Raw genomic sequence first — 17,207 nt, 5'->3', positions numbered from 1 at the left:
CGGATTCCGAGGAACCGAACCCGCTCATCTCTAATTTTAATCCAATGGTTCTCAACCTCAGTCTTCAAGTATCCCCAACAGATGTTTTCCAGGTCACCTAGCAGTTGAACAGGTGTATTCATTACTCACTGACACATTATAAAAGACCCACAGGTGGAGCAAATTATTTCACTTGCAATCCTGTGAGGAGACCTGGAAAACATGTACTGTTGGGGGTACTTGAGGACCGAGGTTGAGAACCACTGTTTTAATCAATACAGTATAAGACTCTTTTGAATATATGTATGTATAAATAATATAATACAATATAATACAATCGTAATTCTTGGATGTCTATTAGATTGAGTATGCACTATGTTTTAGACATCGACATCCAGGAATTATGATTGTGCAGGGAAAGATGGGATAACTGAGAGGGATGTCTATTGCCTTGGTGGGTTAACTTCAGCTACCGTAACAGAAAGAGTTCTGTAATTAAATATTAAGGAAAAAATAAAAATAAAAATATAATAGTATATATTCCATTAAGAGAGTGGAGCTCGATAAGGGGCATTAAAGGCGACTGATAATTTAGGGGGTAATTCAGAGTTGATCGCAGCAGCAAATTTGTTAGCTAATGGGCAAAACCATGTGCACTGCAAGGGGGACAGATATAACATTTGCAGAGATAGTTAGATTTGGGTGGGTTATATTGTTTCTGGGGGTCATTCCGAGTTGATCGCTGGCTAGCAGTTTTTAGCAGTCGTGCAAACGCTATGCCGCCGCCCACCGGGAGTGTATTTTAGCTTAGCAGAAGTGCGAACGGTTGTATTGCGGAGCGCCTGCAAAAAATGTTTGTGTCATTTCAGAGTAGCTCAAAACCTACTCAGCGCTTGCGATCACTTCAGACTATTCAGTTCCGGATTTGACGTCACACACCCGCCCAGCATTTGCCCTGCGTTTTCCCTGGCACGCCTGCATTTTTCCAAACACTCCCTGAAAACGGTCAGTTGCCACCTAGAAATGCCCACTTCATGTCAATCACTCTGCGGCAACCAGTGTGACGGAAATGCATCGCTAGACCCTGTGCAAAACTGCATTGTTCGTTGTGCCCGTACGTCGCGCGTACACATTGCACCGCATACGCATGCGCAGAATTGCCATTTTTTAGCCTGATCGCTGCGCTGCGAACAAATGCAGCTAGCGATCAACTCGGAATGACCCCCTCTGTGCAGGGTAAATAGTCGCTGCTTTATTTTTACACTGCAATTTAGATTTCAGTTTGAACACACCACACCCAAATCTAACTCTCTCTGCACATGGGGCCTAATTCAGACCTGATCGTAGCCGTACAAAATCTTGCACGGCTACGATCAGCCACCCTGACATGCGGGGGGACGCCCATCACACAGCTAGTCTGCCCCGCATGTCTGGCCCTCCCCCTGCCGCACAGGTACAAAAGCATGGCGGCAATGCTTTTGTACCTGAAGAGTATCTCCCTACCAGCGCAGCTCCTATGCGCAGGCAGGGAGCTACCCATCGCTCTCCGGGTCGCAGCTCTCCACACAGCAGTGATCAGGTCTGAATTAGGCCCATGGTTTTGTCCATTTGCTAACAATTTTGCTGCTGCGATCAGATCTGAATCTTAATCTAATATAAATTGAATTCAATAAATTACATTTATTTAACCTACGCATATAGGCGATTTCTATAACCTCTTATGATATTAAAACTAAAATTTGAATACTGGAGTTTTGTTTCTGTTAATAAGGATCATATCAAACTTGTTACTTTCATATAGGTGTAGATACACGTATATGTATAATAAAATATAAATTGATGTGGAACCTATAGACTGTAGATCTCCACTGTTTAATACTATAATAATACTTTAATATCTGCATATGTTTTGGGTTTCAAATATATGTATATATATTATTTTTTTATTATTATTTTTTTATATATATTTGCAGAAACCAGTGATGGTGGTTTTGGGAAAACCAAAACTTGATGACCAAAACCAGCAAAAATGGTCCGGCGCATATCTGTAGTCCAAAAATATTGTGTGCATAAACACAGCAGTTTATTAACAATGTAAAGCCACATTTTGGACCCTTGGCTTGAAAAAGAGTGTTTTAAACATTGTTCATTATTGCTAAAAAGTGCCAGTTTCTAATTCTGCATTGACTTCACTATACATAATATAGAAGTAACAGAGGGATGTCTCAAGGGAGTAGACAATGGATTGGTATGATTTAATGAACACGTGGGTTGCTAAGGAATGTTTATAAAGTTATGAGTGCCAAAAGAAAGTTTTCGAAGGCTCACCCATACCGTATATTCAAGATTTGTAATACAGCAGGAGCAGTGTTTAAAAGCCATTTCTCACAAATAAACACTGATTCATGCACAATAGGGGAAAGGGATGCCTGCACATAAATTTAAAATTAACGTTTTGAAGTAAATAAAATATATATGTGTTTGCTTCGTGAAGAAATTCAGAAGCTTCAAGACATTTTGGTACTTAAAACTTGCACACTTCAGTCATTAAATGCAATATATTTCCATTGTGCCTCCAGTCGCAATCCAGTCTCATCTCAGTCAAGTACAATACGGAGAGGGAACCACAGCATGAGTTTTGCATTCAGTATGCTACTGCTAGTGATTAGGTGGAACAGATGTTGCTTTTTAAAAAATTACAAATTGCAATTAAATTTCAGACTGACTCTTTGCATAGTTCACCTTCCATAGTATACAGATATGTCCACCATCTTCCTGGCTGCAATTTCCGCTGCAATCATGAGTCGTTTCCTGCGATTAGTGTGCAAAGACATTGCCTCAAAAGTGAGAGAGGACCCATCTGTATGTTAAGGGCCCTACACACTGGTCGATAACAGTGATTGATATGAACATTCTCCTTCATTAATGAATGAGAACTCGTTCATATTGTTCAGTGTGTAGGCACCAACAATGAACGATGCGCGGCCCGCACTCGTTCATCGTTGGTGCCGGGTCGCTTATGCATGCAGGTCAATATGGACAATCTTGTCCATATTAGCATGCAGTGCTATGGAACCGGGTGACGGGGGGAGTGAAGAAACTTCCCCCGTCACCTCCCCCACGCCGCCTGGTCACCCGCAGGCGCAGCTTGGCGGTAGATCGCCGAATGTGTTGGGGGCATTATACAATGTTTCTTTACAGGCCCTAAACTACTTCCTTATTGCCTGGTAATCAGTACATCAAAGATCTTGCTACCTTAGCAAATGAGCAATGTATCAATATAAGTATGTAAAAATATATTCACATAAAAAGCTAACACTGAATAAATTGTAAAATGAATCTAACACAGCCATGTATCTAACACAACTTTTCTATTGGGCACATGTTTTCCAGCTTAAACAGCTTTGCAGAAATATAGGTTATATTGTTTGTAACCATTCATATGTTGTTGGTCATATAAGAAGATCTACAGAAAAATTCCTCCTATAACATAAAATAGTCATAAAAATAATCACACAGGTGGGCGGTACATTCAGCATGGCCGCATTTTAACTGAGCTCCCTACAGAGACCTGCATAATCAGTGCCCATCCTGCATAAATCTTGCTGAATTCTATAATTTGATCAACCACCTGCAGAGACCACATTACGTGGATCATTTTGAGGTCACTTTTGTTGGGGAGCGTTTACTTTCCACCAGAGTCTGGCCACCGTAACTGATGGCCCTCGTGGCAGCCTGAGACGCTGGGAGTAGCGTGCCCCCTCCTTCACTCACTGTGACTCTGTATGCTGGCTCCCTAACTTATTTCCGAACAGCTATCAGTCGGCAGCAGTGTTATCCCCGCTGGACCCCCTAACGGACCTATCTGAGCCCTGGTGGCGTGGTGCTGCTACTTTGCCGACGATCGGGGACCCAAGTGCCGCTTACCATATTTCACTAATCCCCCAGACGAGGTGTACTCTGGAGCCAAATCCTGCTGATCTCCCACTGGATCGGCTGCAGGTTTGAAGTGGAGGAGCCGTGCACTGGATGCGTGTCATCGCGGGGGACCCGTGACCGCTGTACTCTGACCTCCCTGATCTGAAGCGGACTGGGGGAGACGCGCTGTGTGCACCCGGTGTGGGGCTCATCGAGACTGCTCACCGCAGCGGCGTGACTGCTGGACCCTCTGCTACACCTGTCCTGACTCAACCAACCTTTACCCTGGGGAGAACTGACTAGTAGCGGGCCGCACTTGAACGGCTTTGTCCCGGCGGACCTTCGGTGCCAGGGTGAGAGATCTGACCCCGGGACTGATGGGGGTGACACCCGGTGGGTCCCTGACTGCTACATGCCTTTTGATCTATCCCAACCTGTGCCACTGAACGAGACCTTTGAGCCTGCCGCAGCTTGAGTGAACTCACTTGCAACTGACATCCAGAGGATCTTAAGACTGCCTTCTCCTGGTTCTTCTGGCGACTGATGGTCCCCTCTACCTAGCACCATCCTGTGCAGCTCGGAAGAGGGAGAGAGATCGCTACAGGGGGCTTTCTGGGAGAGTGTCATGATCTTGGCTGACACCCTGCTGAGGGCCTGCCTATCTGTACACTGGATGGCTGGCTATCAGTCTGCAACCCCACTGATGCTCCAGGTACTAACATTGTTTATCTTCCCCTTCATCTTTTACTAACAATCTCTCTTTTCCTCTTTTTCACTACCCCATGTTTGGTACCGTCCCCCCTCTTGTGTAACCCTCTTCCCTCTCTTACAGTACACTTGCAGTTACACCTTGCTTGATCCCTTTCTCCTTTCCCATTTTATAAAAGTGATATGTGCACAAGGTGTGTACCTGGGTGCCTCCTGTAAGTGCGTGAGACAGTTTGGCCACTTCTTTGAACTTTATAGGACCTTATCCCCCCAAGGTGCTAATATAGGGGTGTATCCACACTCATCCTGGACTGTATCGCTACCCACTGCAGTGTTTCCTTAATTGATCCCTAGTTAGGACGGCTACTGCATCCCTGGGCAACACATAGAACCGGCTGGAGCTGCTCCTGGATGCCCCACTGTCAGAAAAGAGTCCTGATCGCCAAATGCTTTGCTGCTGTGTATAGGTCTTACTCATTATTTCACTAAACTCTCTGAAGCACTTTGAAATTCAATTATCTATGTTTACACCATTTGTAATTGTGACGTTTATTATTTTTCTCCCATTGAGGGTTGTATGTGATGTTTATTATTTTTCTTCCATTGAGGGCTATATGTGACATTTATTAATTGTTTTCAGGCACTTCTATTCTGTATTGCTTGACATCTCAGATTGTTCCATAGCACATGTTTCTATATGCACCTGTGTTCATTCTAGTTTGTTGCTGGAGACTTTCCATGGTGTTGCTAATGGTCTTTCAGTTATTTTAAGTTATCACTGGGTCGCTCTACATCGCCCCGCGGCACTCTTCATTATTCTAGATGTAGTATCAATGTTTTTATGGCTGCAGTTTTTTTGTAGGGATGCTGCCCAACTGGACTATGTCCTAACTATGTTCTAACTAACTTGGTTTAGTCTCACACAACTGCCCAACCCCAGCCTATATCTTTTGCATTTTGTTACTGCTATCGGTGACTGTTAGATTATTGGTTTCAGGTGGCACCAATTTCTCTTTGCCATATCCCTTAGGGTATGGACAAATACCTTGACAAAAACATGCCTCCAAAACAATCGAACACCTCCTATAAAGCGGGGAAGGGGAAAGAAGCACCCCCTAAGTCGGGTCCACCCTCTCCTGCTGGTCCTGGGGTGGAAACATCTAGCTTAACTGGAGATAAAGCTCCTCCCTTGACAGCTAGAGAAATCTTGGATTTCCTTATGCCTCTCCTAGACAAGCGATTTGATGACCTCCAATCCCTCTTAGATGCGGGTCTGGCTCGCATAGACTCACATACAACATGTATCTCAACACTAGAGGCGAGAGTGAGTGATGTCGAGGACCTTACCAACTCTTGCCAGGAGGAGGTCTCTACCCAGGGTAAATTCAAACAACAATTACAGGACAAATTGGAGGACCTGGAAAATACGGGACGTAGGAGTAACCTTCGATTTATAGGTATACCAGAATCCTTGGCAGGTCCAGCCCTTACCTCCTATTTCAGCGTAGACCTCCCCACTTTGCTGGGGATCATAGATGACATCGAGGTCCCATATATTGAGAGAGCTTACAGGTTAGGAGCATCACGAGATGGGGCACAGAAACGCTCTCGTCCAGTTATTGCCCGATACCTAGATTATAGGGCCAAGGACCAAATTCTGGCAGCATACCATAAAAACAGGGAATTGCTTGTCAAGGGCCATAAAATCTTGATATTTCAAGATTTTTCAGTTGCTGTGGCTCAGAAGAGAAAATAATTCTCTGAGGTTTGTTCCTACTTACATAATAAAAACATTCGCTTTGCCTTATTGTACCCAGCTAAACTAAGGGACTTAGAAAATGGAAACCAAGTTTTTTTTTACAGATCTAGAGGTGGCGAAGACGCATTTTTTGACACACAGGTCGCCAAATAGCTAGTCTATTGGTCACGGGTCCGTCATGGTCACGGAAGCTTGTGTACTCTCACCTTGGGCGGGGATTTGTTGATTTCCTTTTTGTTTTTTGCTTTTCTTTGTAAGTATAGCATCCCTTCTTACTAGTTTTATAGATACTAGTAATAGTGTTCAGTGTGCGCACCGTTAGGCCTAGTTGGTGCCCACCATGGTTATGGTTGATAGGAAAAGTTTAGAAAAAGGAGTTATGAGTCATTGTATATTATCGTTAATGTTTCACACAATATTGTCATGCTATGTATTTTATGTCACCGTGTTGTTTATGCTTTTACAAAAAATTTGATGTGGAAGCCTTGGGTTGAGGGGGGAGCCACCTTCATTTATCTAAAAATGTTGATTTTCTGTCAGGCACTTCCCTGCCCCTTTGGGGTTGAGTAGCCACGCCATCTGCTGTTACTTCCTCATCTAAGGTACTGCCTCCAAAACCCATACAATTCATTTCCTGGAATGTTGATGGTCTGAATTCCCCAGTCAAACGACGTCGTGTAGCCACGCACCCCAAACGTTTTCACCCTGATGTGATTTTTTTACAGGAGACTCACTGGCAGACGGGCGAAGAAAATATATTAAAGGCTCCTTGGCTTGGTCCTGTATATCTGCTCCTTTTCGTACAAAAGCCAGAGGAGTAGCCATACTTTTCAGAATAAACCTTCCTGTAACTGTTTTGGAAGAAATTATTGATCCTGAAGGCAGATACATAATATTGGATATCGAGCTCTTCCATAATAAATTTACTCTAGTCAATTTGCATGCCCCGAATATTAATACACATATATTTATTCAGGACCTTGGTCATGCTCTCCAAAGTAGGATAAATGTCCCCTTCAAAGTGGGAGGAGATTACAACATGGTGGATGATCCCACAGTCGATAGATCACCGACTCTACAAAGGACCACTGACCCTTATAGCAAACACTTAATGGCTTTTCAAGATTCTTTAGACCTTTCTGATCCATGGAGACTGCTGTATCCTGGCGACAGAACACACACCCATTTATCACTGGCCCACGGAACTCTATCTCGTATAGACAAGTTCCTAATTGCCGATGAATAAATCTCCAATGTTAGTAGGGTGGACATACTTGACATATTGATTTCTGACCATGCCCCTGTAACTCTGGCCCTAGCTCACCCTCACATGTACCCAACGGATCATATATGGTGCTTCCCACAATATTTGGCTAACTCTGAAGATTTTAATTATATCTTACATACCACTGGACTAATTATGTCGATGAAAACATAGAATATTGGGATCAACCCGACATTTTTTGGAATGCCTCTAAGGCAGTTATGAGGGGTCATATAATTAGCTATGTTTCCCGGGGGAAAAAAGAGGCTAAAACGGAATACTCTGTATTAAAGGCAGCGATGTCTATGGCTTTCCAAACCTACACTTCCACCCCACAGATGCCGCTCTTACTGAATACAAACAGGCGAGACGCTTGCTTGAAACGTATTTAGCGACTCAGGCGAAACACTCTCTAGATTACACCAAAAACAAATTCTATAGATGGGGTAATAAGGCAGGTAGGTTACTAGCAGTTATCTCCCGACCTCCTAACAAGAAACATACTATAACCGCTCTTCATCACCCCACATCGGGTCATATTATTACCAAATCTCAGGAAATAGTAGCGCAGTTTCAGACTTATTTTCAATCCCTGTTTAGCTCTACACCGGTGGAAGCCGAGATACAAGCATAATTGTTTACAGACAATGTGATACCTCCGTTGACTACGGATCAAAGGGAGGCCCTAGTGGGCAAAATAACAGAGGAGGAAATCAAATATGCCATCTCAAACCTGCCCCATGGTAAATCTCCTGGTCCTGATGATCTGTCAGGGGACTATTATCGCACATTACAAACTCACATTGTACCAGCTTTATCAGAGTTGTTTCAGGCTATACATGAACGAAGCTGTCCTTCTCCTTTATTTAATGAAGCGTTCATCACCCTCATACCTAAACCTCGTAGGAACACGAACCTCCTTTCCTCTTATAGGCCAATTAGTTTACTGAATGTTGACTATAAATCATTAGCCAAAATAATGGCGACACGGCTTCAGTTTATTCTCCCAGATATCCTTACCACAACACAAATTATGTTTGTGACTGGCAGACATGCATGAAATGCACTAGCGGCAGTGGCAGCATCCCAATCTCCATGTACAGATTCAAACATGCTCCTCAGCCTCGACGCCAATAAGGCTTTTGATATGGTCCTATGGCCACACTTGTTTACTGTGTTGAAGAAAAGAGGTTTTGATCCCGGATTTATTGACTATATTCGTTTTATCTACAATAAGCCATCTGCCTCTCTTTTGAAAAATGGGATCAGGGGTCAACGTTTCTTTTTAGAGAGGGGCACCCGTCAGGCATGCCCTCTATCACCATTATTGTTTAATTTAGCTCTTGATCTACTGCTTCGAACGTTGCAGGATTGGTCGGCCTTTCGGGAATAAGAGTGGGCAGGCAGGAAATTAAGTTATCGTCCTTTGCCAACAATATTCTTCTTTACATATCTGACCCCAAGCACTCTCTTCATCTTATTCTAGAAAAAAATTCAATTATTTTGCCAAATTTCGGGCTTTAGCATTAACATGGACAAATCTACAGCACTACTGCTATATGGCAATACTACGTGTCCACACTGGACTACACGTTTCCCGTTGCGCTGGGTATCAACATATATTTTGTACCTAGGCATTATAGTGCCGAGGCACATTTCTGAATTATATAAACTTGATGTGGGCAATGCAATACGTACTCTGACTGAAGATATTAAGGGATGGGAACGTTTGCCATTGTCGTACTTGGGTAGAGCCAATTTACTCAAAATGGAAGCTATCCCAAAGCTATTATGCCTCCTACAAACACTCTCTGTCTTACTGATGAAAACGGACACACAATTGATCAATAAACTCATCAGAACTTTTAGTTGGAAGGGAGGCCGTGCACGCATAGCATTACATAAGCTTGCCCAGCCTAAATCCAATGGAGGGATCAATTTCCCCGATGTGGTAGTTTATAACCAGGCTGCACTTCTGAGACATTTGAAGGATTCGCTACAAAACAGCTCTGTTTACATGAATACGTCCATGGAACAAAATTTTTTGACGAACGTTGACTTGACGTGTTTTCTCCATCAACATGATCAGGAAATCTCAGACCATATCAAGTCGAACCCGCTTTTATGGTCTACCAGGAGAATGTGGCACATCTTACGCCATAACGTGAAGTTGTGTCAATATCATTCTCTACATCTACCATTAACCCAAAATCCTGAATTCTTGGACGGCATGGCTGCTCACCCCTTTACATGTTCTGACACACTTTTCGGAAGGGGACTGGAAAAATCACTGGACAGTCTCTTATTACATCCCATACCTGGTCATAAAGCCATTTCTATACACTATACATTCTTAAGAACAATACTGGATCATGCTACTATAACGGGCGGCATGTCCAAATGGTTGACTCATTTCTCTAGACTGACTATATCCATGATGGAAAAGGCCCTACTGTATTCCCGAAAGGTCCTGCCTGCGAGTATGTACACCGAATTATTTCTAAATGTATATCATAACACTTATTTATCCCCATTGCGACATTTTCATATGGGAACGTCAGAGACACACTCATGCCCGAATGCCATCAAAGTGAGGCGGATACTTTTCATTGTTTATGGGCATGTCCCATTGTGCAATACTTCTGGCATCTCATAAATACATTTTGTGCCATTTACTCCTGAATGGGCGATACTGGGTATCATTGATCCTGATCTCCGGATGCCATCAGAATGTAAAAAACTATTGTTGGCCCTCAGTGCAGCGGGGAAAAAGACGATACTTCAGGGTTGGATAGATAGCACGCCTCCACAGATACCATTGTTTCTGACTAAATTGCACCATCTATTCCGGATGGACTGGGTGGAAGCCATTGTAGATAAGGGTAATCAAGTAGGTTGTTTTTTCACTCTATGGGATTCCTATATTTCCAGTCTACCCCTCACTATGCGATTACAAATCTACAATAGTTTAAAAAACACCACGTGGTACCAAACCAGATTGGCAGCACAGGACCAACCTATATCTTTAGTTTGAGGACTGGCAGTTATGGTGGTTTCCCCCAAGGCTTTTTGTAATGTTCACAACCACACGCGTGACTCCAATGTGTGAATACAGTATGTATTCACACATTGGAGTCACGCGTGTGGTTGTGAACATTACAAAAAACCTTGGGGGAAACCACCATAACTGCCAGTCCTCAAACTAAAGATATAGGTTGGTCCTGTGTTATCTCATCTTATTTTTTATTTTTTTTATGCTTTAATGTGATAATATGAGAATTCATTGTACAACTTTTGTGTATATATTCTTCAACTGTACATGTTATTGTACCTAAATTGTACTTCTTTGAACAATCCATGATGTCTCAATAAAAAATTGTTAAAAAAATAAAATAAAATAATCACACAAGCGAATGAAGAAAAAATAAAATACAATTACTTTTTTCTTCTGTAAAACTTTACAAATGTTACTAATATTCCTTTATTAGTACCATTATATTTTTATATTTGAATTGTAGGGTTATAGCTTTCCTTCACTGCTTTTGGACAACTAAAATAAATGCAAAAAATATCTGCTGGTTACTTCTGTGGTTTTTCGTCATATTTGTTGATGCTGCTGCATGAAAAAAAAGACAGTTCTACCTTCTGGGTTGTGTGCTTCTGGACTGACATGTATTTTCATTATACTGTTCCATTTTTTTGTTTAGGTTTTAATGTGGAAGTGCTTATTGCTACATTATCTAGTTCTTTGTATATCCAGGTATTCATTGAAAAGTATGGATATTAATAAAACATCTTTCATATATTCAAACCAGGTACCATTTCTGAAGGTCGTCATGTGTGTCAGAAATAGCTAATAAAATTCAGGTGGCCAGCGATGACAGACAATAAATTGTCATGATTTATGAGCCTACATGACTGGTGGTAAAAGAACCAGCTAACAAGTAAGTAAACAAGTAACATCCCCTAAACTTAAAGCTCTCAAAAGGGTCTAACGTGATGACTTCCCTTCTTTGGATGTGTACTCGGGGTAATTCAGATCTGATTGCAGCAGCAAATTTGTTAGCAGTTTGGCAAAACCATGTGCACTGCAGGTGTGGCTAGGGTTGCCACCTCTCCCTGATTTCCTGGATTCTCCAGGATTTGGTGACAACCCTCCAGGAGGCTTTTCCCTTCACCAGGATTCCTGGATTCTCCAGGAATAAGGGGACCCTGGGAGCACCAGCAGTGCTCCTTGGCAGCCGAGGAACTCAGTGAACTACAGTGACTGTCTCGCGAGATGATGACATCAAATCTCACGAGACTGTGTTCAGCCCAGGCTGAGTCGAAGCTGCAGCTCTTCCTCAGCGTTTCCCCGGGCTGCGGATGTGAAGTAATGCCGGCCGGCTCATGTGAGAAGAGCAACGAGAGCTGACAGGCATGTCACAAATATACTGTATTTATAATATAATGAGCTTGCATGAAACAAATAGAGGCTCAGGTTGTATATAGATATATGTATTTTTTTAATCACTAACAGACACCTTTTAGTAGTGCATTTGTTTGTTTAACCTGTTGAAGCTTGAAATTGATTAGGTTGTGTGCAACACTTCCACTTTCATGGCTCTTCCGTCTTTCACACAATCTAGTTGGTAAGGCACCAAATGCCTCTAATTTAGCCAAACGGCGACTATTATATATACTGTTTAATTTAGACTGTTTGTACGTCAAAAAATATTTTATAAATATGGTACATCATTTTATTTACATGAACATTGCTTGGTGCCGCTGGGGGAGGGGCAAATTTGGGATTTGGGGGGTGGATCTCCAGTAATCGATGATGCATGAGGTGGCAACCCTAGGTGTGGCAGATATAACATTTGCAGAGAGAGTTAGATTTGGGTGAGTTATTTTGTTTCTGTGCAAATACTGGCTGCTTTATTTTTACACTGCAATTTAGATTTCAGATTGAACACACCCCGCCCAAATCTAACTCTCTCTGCACATGTTATATCTGCCCCCCCCCCCCTGCAGTGCACATGGTTTTGCCCAACTGCTACCAAATTTGCTGCTGCGATCAGATCTGAATTAGGCCCAGAGATACCTATACTTTAACCCTTTGTGATAACCCGGCTTTTAAAATTATTTCATTTAGTTTTGTTTTTGTTTCAGAATTGATAACTCTGTTATATAAAGCTGAGAAAGTTTCCAAGTTACCAGGAACTGCCTGCATTTCACAATATAGTAGCTGTTAAAGACGTGTGTATTCTGTATATCCATTGTTCAATCAACATGATGGTTTGATTGGCTGCTGACTTATGGCTGGTGGGGATCTATATCCCAACCTACTGTAGTTGAAGTTGTGTGTTTGTGTGTTGTGTTCTTTTCTTTTCTTTTATTTATTATAATCTGGGGGTGGGGGTGGGGGTTTTGGCAAAAAAGAGCCCTAAAAAGGATACTGCCCAACCATGACGAATTTAATACTGTAGTAGTAATCAAAATAATAATAATAATAATAATAATAATAATAATAATAATAATACAGGTTGAGTATCCCATATCCAAATATTCCGAAATACGGAATACTCCAAAATACGGACTTTTTTGAGTGAGAGTGAAATAGTGAAAACTTTGTTTTTTGATGGCTCAATGTACACAAACTATGTTTAATACACAAAGTTATTAAAAATATTGTATTAAATGACCTTCAGGCTGTGTGTGTATAAGGTGTATATGAAACATAAATGCATTCTGTGCTTAGATTTAGGTCCCATCACCATGATATCTCATTATGGTATGCAATTATTCCAAACTACGGAAAAATCCCATATCCAAAATACCTCTGGTCCCAAGCATTTTGGATAAGGGATACTCAACCTGTAATAATAATAATAATAATAATAATACCCCTCTCACAGTAGGACTTCAAGTGCTTTACTTTATTATTTAGAAAAAAACCAAGCTAAAAACTAAAATTAATTATACATAAATTACAGAAAAGAAAGTTAAACATTTCTGTTGCATTTTTTTTAGAAACTGCTGTAAAGGGACATTAGTGAAATGCTTGTGTAAACAGGTAGGTTCTGAGTCTGATTTTGAAGAATTCTAGAGTGAAGGCCTCTTGTACTGTGTAAGGCATGGGTCTGCAACCATGCCTTAATAGCAAAACTGTGGCATGGCACGCTGGGATGTGTAGTTCCACATCAGCTGGAGGGCCACAGATTGAAGATCCGTGGTATAGGGAAACAAATTCCAGAGAGTTGGAGCCAGAAAGTTAAAAGCTTAACCAAAAATTAATTAAGGGCAATTCTAATAAATGCTAATAACCCTTCATCTGCAGAGTGAAGAAAGTGAGTAGTGTTCTATGGAATCAGAAGCTCCTTTAGGTACATTAAACTATGGTTATGTAGCACTTTAACCACTTGCCTGGCATGGTCGCATCAGATGCGACCATGCCTGCAAGTGCTCTATCTGACCTGGTCGCACAGGATGCGACCAGTCAGATAGAGAGTGTTAGCAGCAGCAGGGAAGATAAACTTCCCTCCGCTGCTGCTGTCAGAGGGACCCCTGTGTCTGCCATGCTGCCGATCACAGCTGATCGGTCAGCACAGCAGGATCACCCCACTCCAGCGGCTGCTGACAATGGCAGCTGCTGGGGAGAGTAAATGAACCCTCCCAAGCCACCCCCAGACCCCCCCCCCCCCCTGTATACCTGCAGGCTGCCCCGGCTTTAAAAATGAAACTGCGATGATCGCGATGTTCCCGATGTTTCGATGGTCGCAATGTTTCCGATCAATGTTTCGATGTTTGAAAAATATTTTAAAAAAAAATTTTTTCATTTGTTTTTACTAAAATCATTAGGGATAGGGTTAATGGCATGTTCTTCACATAATTCTCTCATTTAAAAAATGACAATTTCGGAGCAGTTTTCGGCGAAATAAATCATCAGGTAAGTGGTTAAAAGTCAGTAAGCCAATATTGAAATACAGATGTTTTCTCATACATCTAACCTCAATATGCCACGCAGCGTCAGATGCCTGGCGCAAGTGAGCCACCAGGCCTTGTGCAACTCTGATAGCATCAGGTATATATTTTTACCAAAAAAGCATCTTAGTCACAATGCAAAGTGACTAGAACGCACCAGAAGAATGTGCTGATTAATTTGCTATGTGGCACTTGCATATCTATGTGTGTGACTAGGGTGGCCATTTTTTCAATCCCGAGAATAGGGATTGAAAAATTAACAATCCCAGGATTCCCGGTATACTCATGATTGGTTCTTTTGCATTGTCCACCACCGCTGCCCCGCCTCGCCCTGCCCAGTCCCACATTACTTATCCTCAGCTGCCTGGGTTGGAGGGTGGGTCCACCTGCTGCTGAGTTGTGGCTGGGGTGGTGCAGGCACTGAGTACCGAGTGGTGGGCGGCTGGCTGCACAGCGTGACCTCTGATTCCACGTCATGCTGCGCAGTGTGCATAGCTGGGGGCAGAGGAAGAAGAGCAGGTGGAGCCAGGCAGCATCTGAGCCTCCTGAGAAAACTCAATGCTTCCCAGCATTGAAAAAACAAAGGGTTTCCTAATCCAGAAATCCACGGGATTGGAAGCCCCAATCCCAGGATTGAATCCCGGCAATTTTTGGACAAAATCCCGGGATCCCGCCAATCCCGATCCCAAGATTGGCCACCCTATATGTGACTGAGTCTGTATACGGAGCACAATGGAACTTACATTGGAAAAAAACTCTGGCTGCTACATTGTTGCACTTTGTATACAGATTCAGAGACTCAGTCACACACAAATAAGTGTTGCATATCAAATTAATCAGCAGTCTGCTGGTGCATCCTAGTTACATCCCATTGCAACTACAACGTATTGTCTCACTGGACATGACATGCAAAGAGGGTCTGTTTGGCATGACTGCAGCACGCAGTTATACAGGTTATTAGATATACCTGTATAACACTGGCAAACTAAGATTTTGTCACAGGGCACCTCAGGCAGTACCATACTGTATATGTATTTCCTTTGCTGCTTTCAAAAATCTTCTAAGAATCTTCCTATCGCCCATCATTTTAAAGATATACTCTATTTAAGACTATATTTCAACAATATATAACCTATTTATGCAGCATTTATGGAGGGTTTTTTAATTAGTAAAATTCCACTGTTTTCTTTAATCATACTGTTCTGAGAAGACTAGTATACGTTTAGAAGGGTACAGAATAATAAACAGTTGAGTCACCAAGGATAAGCTCTACAATGGAAAAATGTTTCCATCAGTACCACCGGCTAATGCTGCTGATATGAAATAAATACACTGTATGCGAATATAAAACTCCTGCTGGATAAAATCAAGTGCAAAGAATACAAATGGAATGTCTGTGGTGTCTAAGAAGTAATTGCTCTTTTGCTTGGTCTGCAACTTGGTTTCACAAAGTTTTGTTGATTTCTTTGTGAGTGGGAAAAGATAGACAAGAGAAATCATGACATTCAGAAGCAGTGCCAAAGCAAACATCACTAACCCCAGGAAAGAAGAATGTAGTCAGCATACTGCTTGCTTATATGGAAAAAGTATATCTACATCCACTTCATATAAAGCTTGGTCTTAAGGCCAGTACTCACTGGCAGATGTGGGGAGAGATGTGTGCTGAGCGAACCGCTCAGCACACATCTCTCCCACCACTCAGCACAGCACAATGTGCAGGTGAAGTGAGCGACCCGCTAGGCCAATCTGGCACCAGCGATAGCGATGCGCGGGGTGCGCATCGCTATCGCTGTGGGGGTACACACGGAGAGATCACTGCTTAAAATCTAAGCAATCTAGTCAGATTGCTTAGATTTTAAGCAGCGATCGCTCCGTGAGTACCCCCCTTTACAGTATGAAGAACTTTGTTAAAGCAATGGATTGAAGTGGACTTGGATCTACAATCTTAAGATAACATTTCTGAGGATCAGTGATGCAAAGACCAAAGATGGGACCTATGTAGGACCTCAAATAAGAGAACTGATTCAACATGACAGTTTTGATGGTCAGTTGAATCAGGCTAAAAATGCTGCATGGAAGTATTTGCTGAAACTTGTCAGGCAAACATAAGGCAGACAACTACGAAGAAATAGTAGACAATCTTTTAAAATCTTACAAGACCATGAGATGTAACATGTAATTGAAAATCCATGTTTTAGCCTTGCACCTAGATTTCTTCTCAGCGAATCTTGGAGCAGTCAGCAATGAGTCTGTATATGGAGCAGTACAGAACATGTAAAGCTACACAGATGTGCAATTGTCATATCAAATTAATCAGCACAGTCTCCTCATGCAACTAAGATGCATTTTTGGAAAAAAAAAATAGTAAAAAAGATGCCTGGTGCCAGAAGATTCTCACGCGAGCTGGCAGACAAGTGGGAGTGTTTGATATGACTGCAGCAAAGATGTATGAGGACATATCTGTGTGTATTGTTAATAAATGTAATATTGTAAACTTTAATTGGGTGTAACTCAAAATTCTTATGTGATAGAGACATTCTAAAATGATGTTTGAATTCAGCACAGAAAATACTATCAGATACATCTACTGTATATTCACTTTTGTGACAAAGAGTA

General features: G+C 42.0%; 1 long non-coding RNA gene across 1 annotated transcript in view; it reads left to right on the top strand.

Annotated features, from left to right (window-relative positions):
* The window catches only part of LOC134929051 (uncharacterized), a 116,828-nt gene that overhangs the window by 61,035 nt on the left and 38,586 nt on the right, over window positions 1-17,207 (top strand). The window contains exon 2 of the long non-coding RNA XR_010178238.1: window positions 11,444-11,572. This is a non-coding gene — a long non-coding RNA (uncharacterized LOC134929051). The remainder of the gene's footprint in view (window positions 1-11,443; window positions 11,573-17,207) is intronic.

This window comes from Pseudophryne corroboree, chromosome 5 (genome assembly GCF_028390025.1).
Source record: "Pseudophryne corroboree isolate aPseCor3 chromosome 5, aPseCor3.hap2, whole genome shotgun sequence".
NCBI classification, from domain to species: Eukaryota; Metazoa; Chordata; class Amphibia; order Anura; family Myobatrachidae; genus Pseudophryne; species Pseudophryne corroboree.
This window is presented reverse-complemented; position numbering and strand designations above follow the sequence as displayed.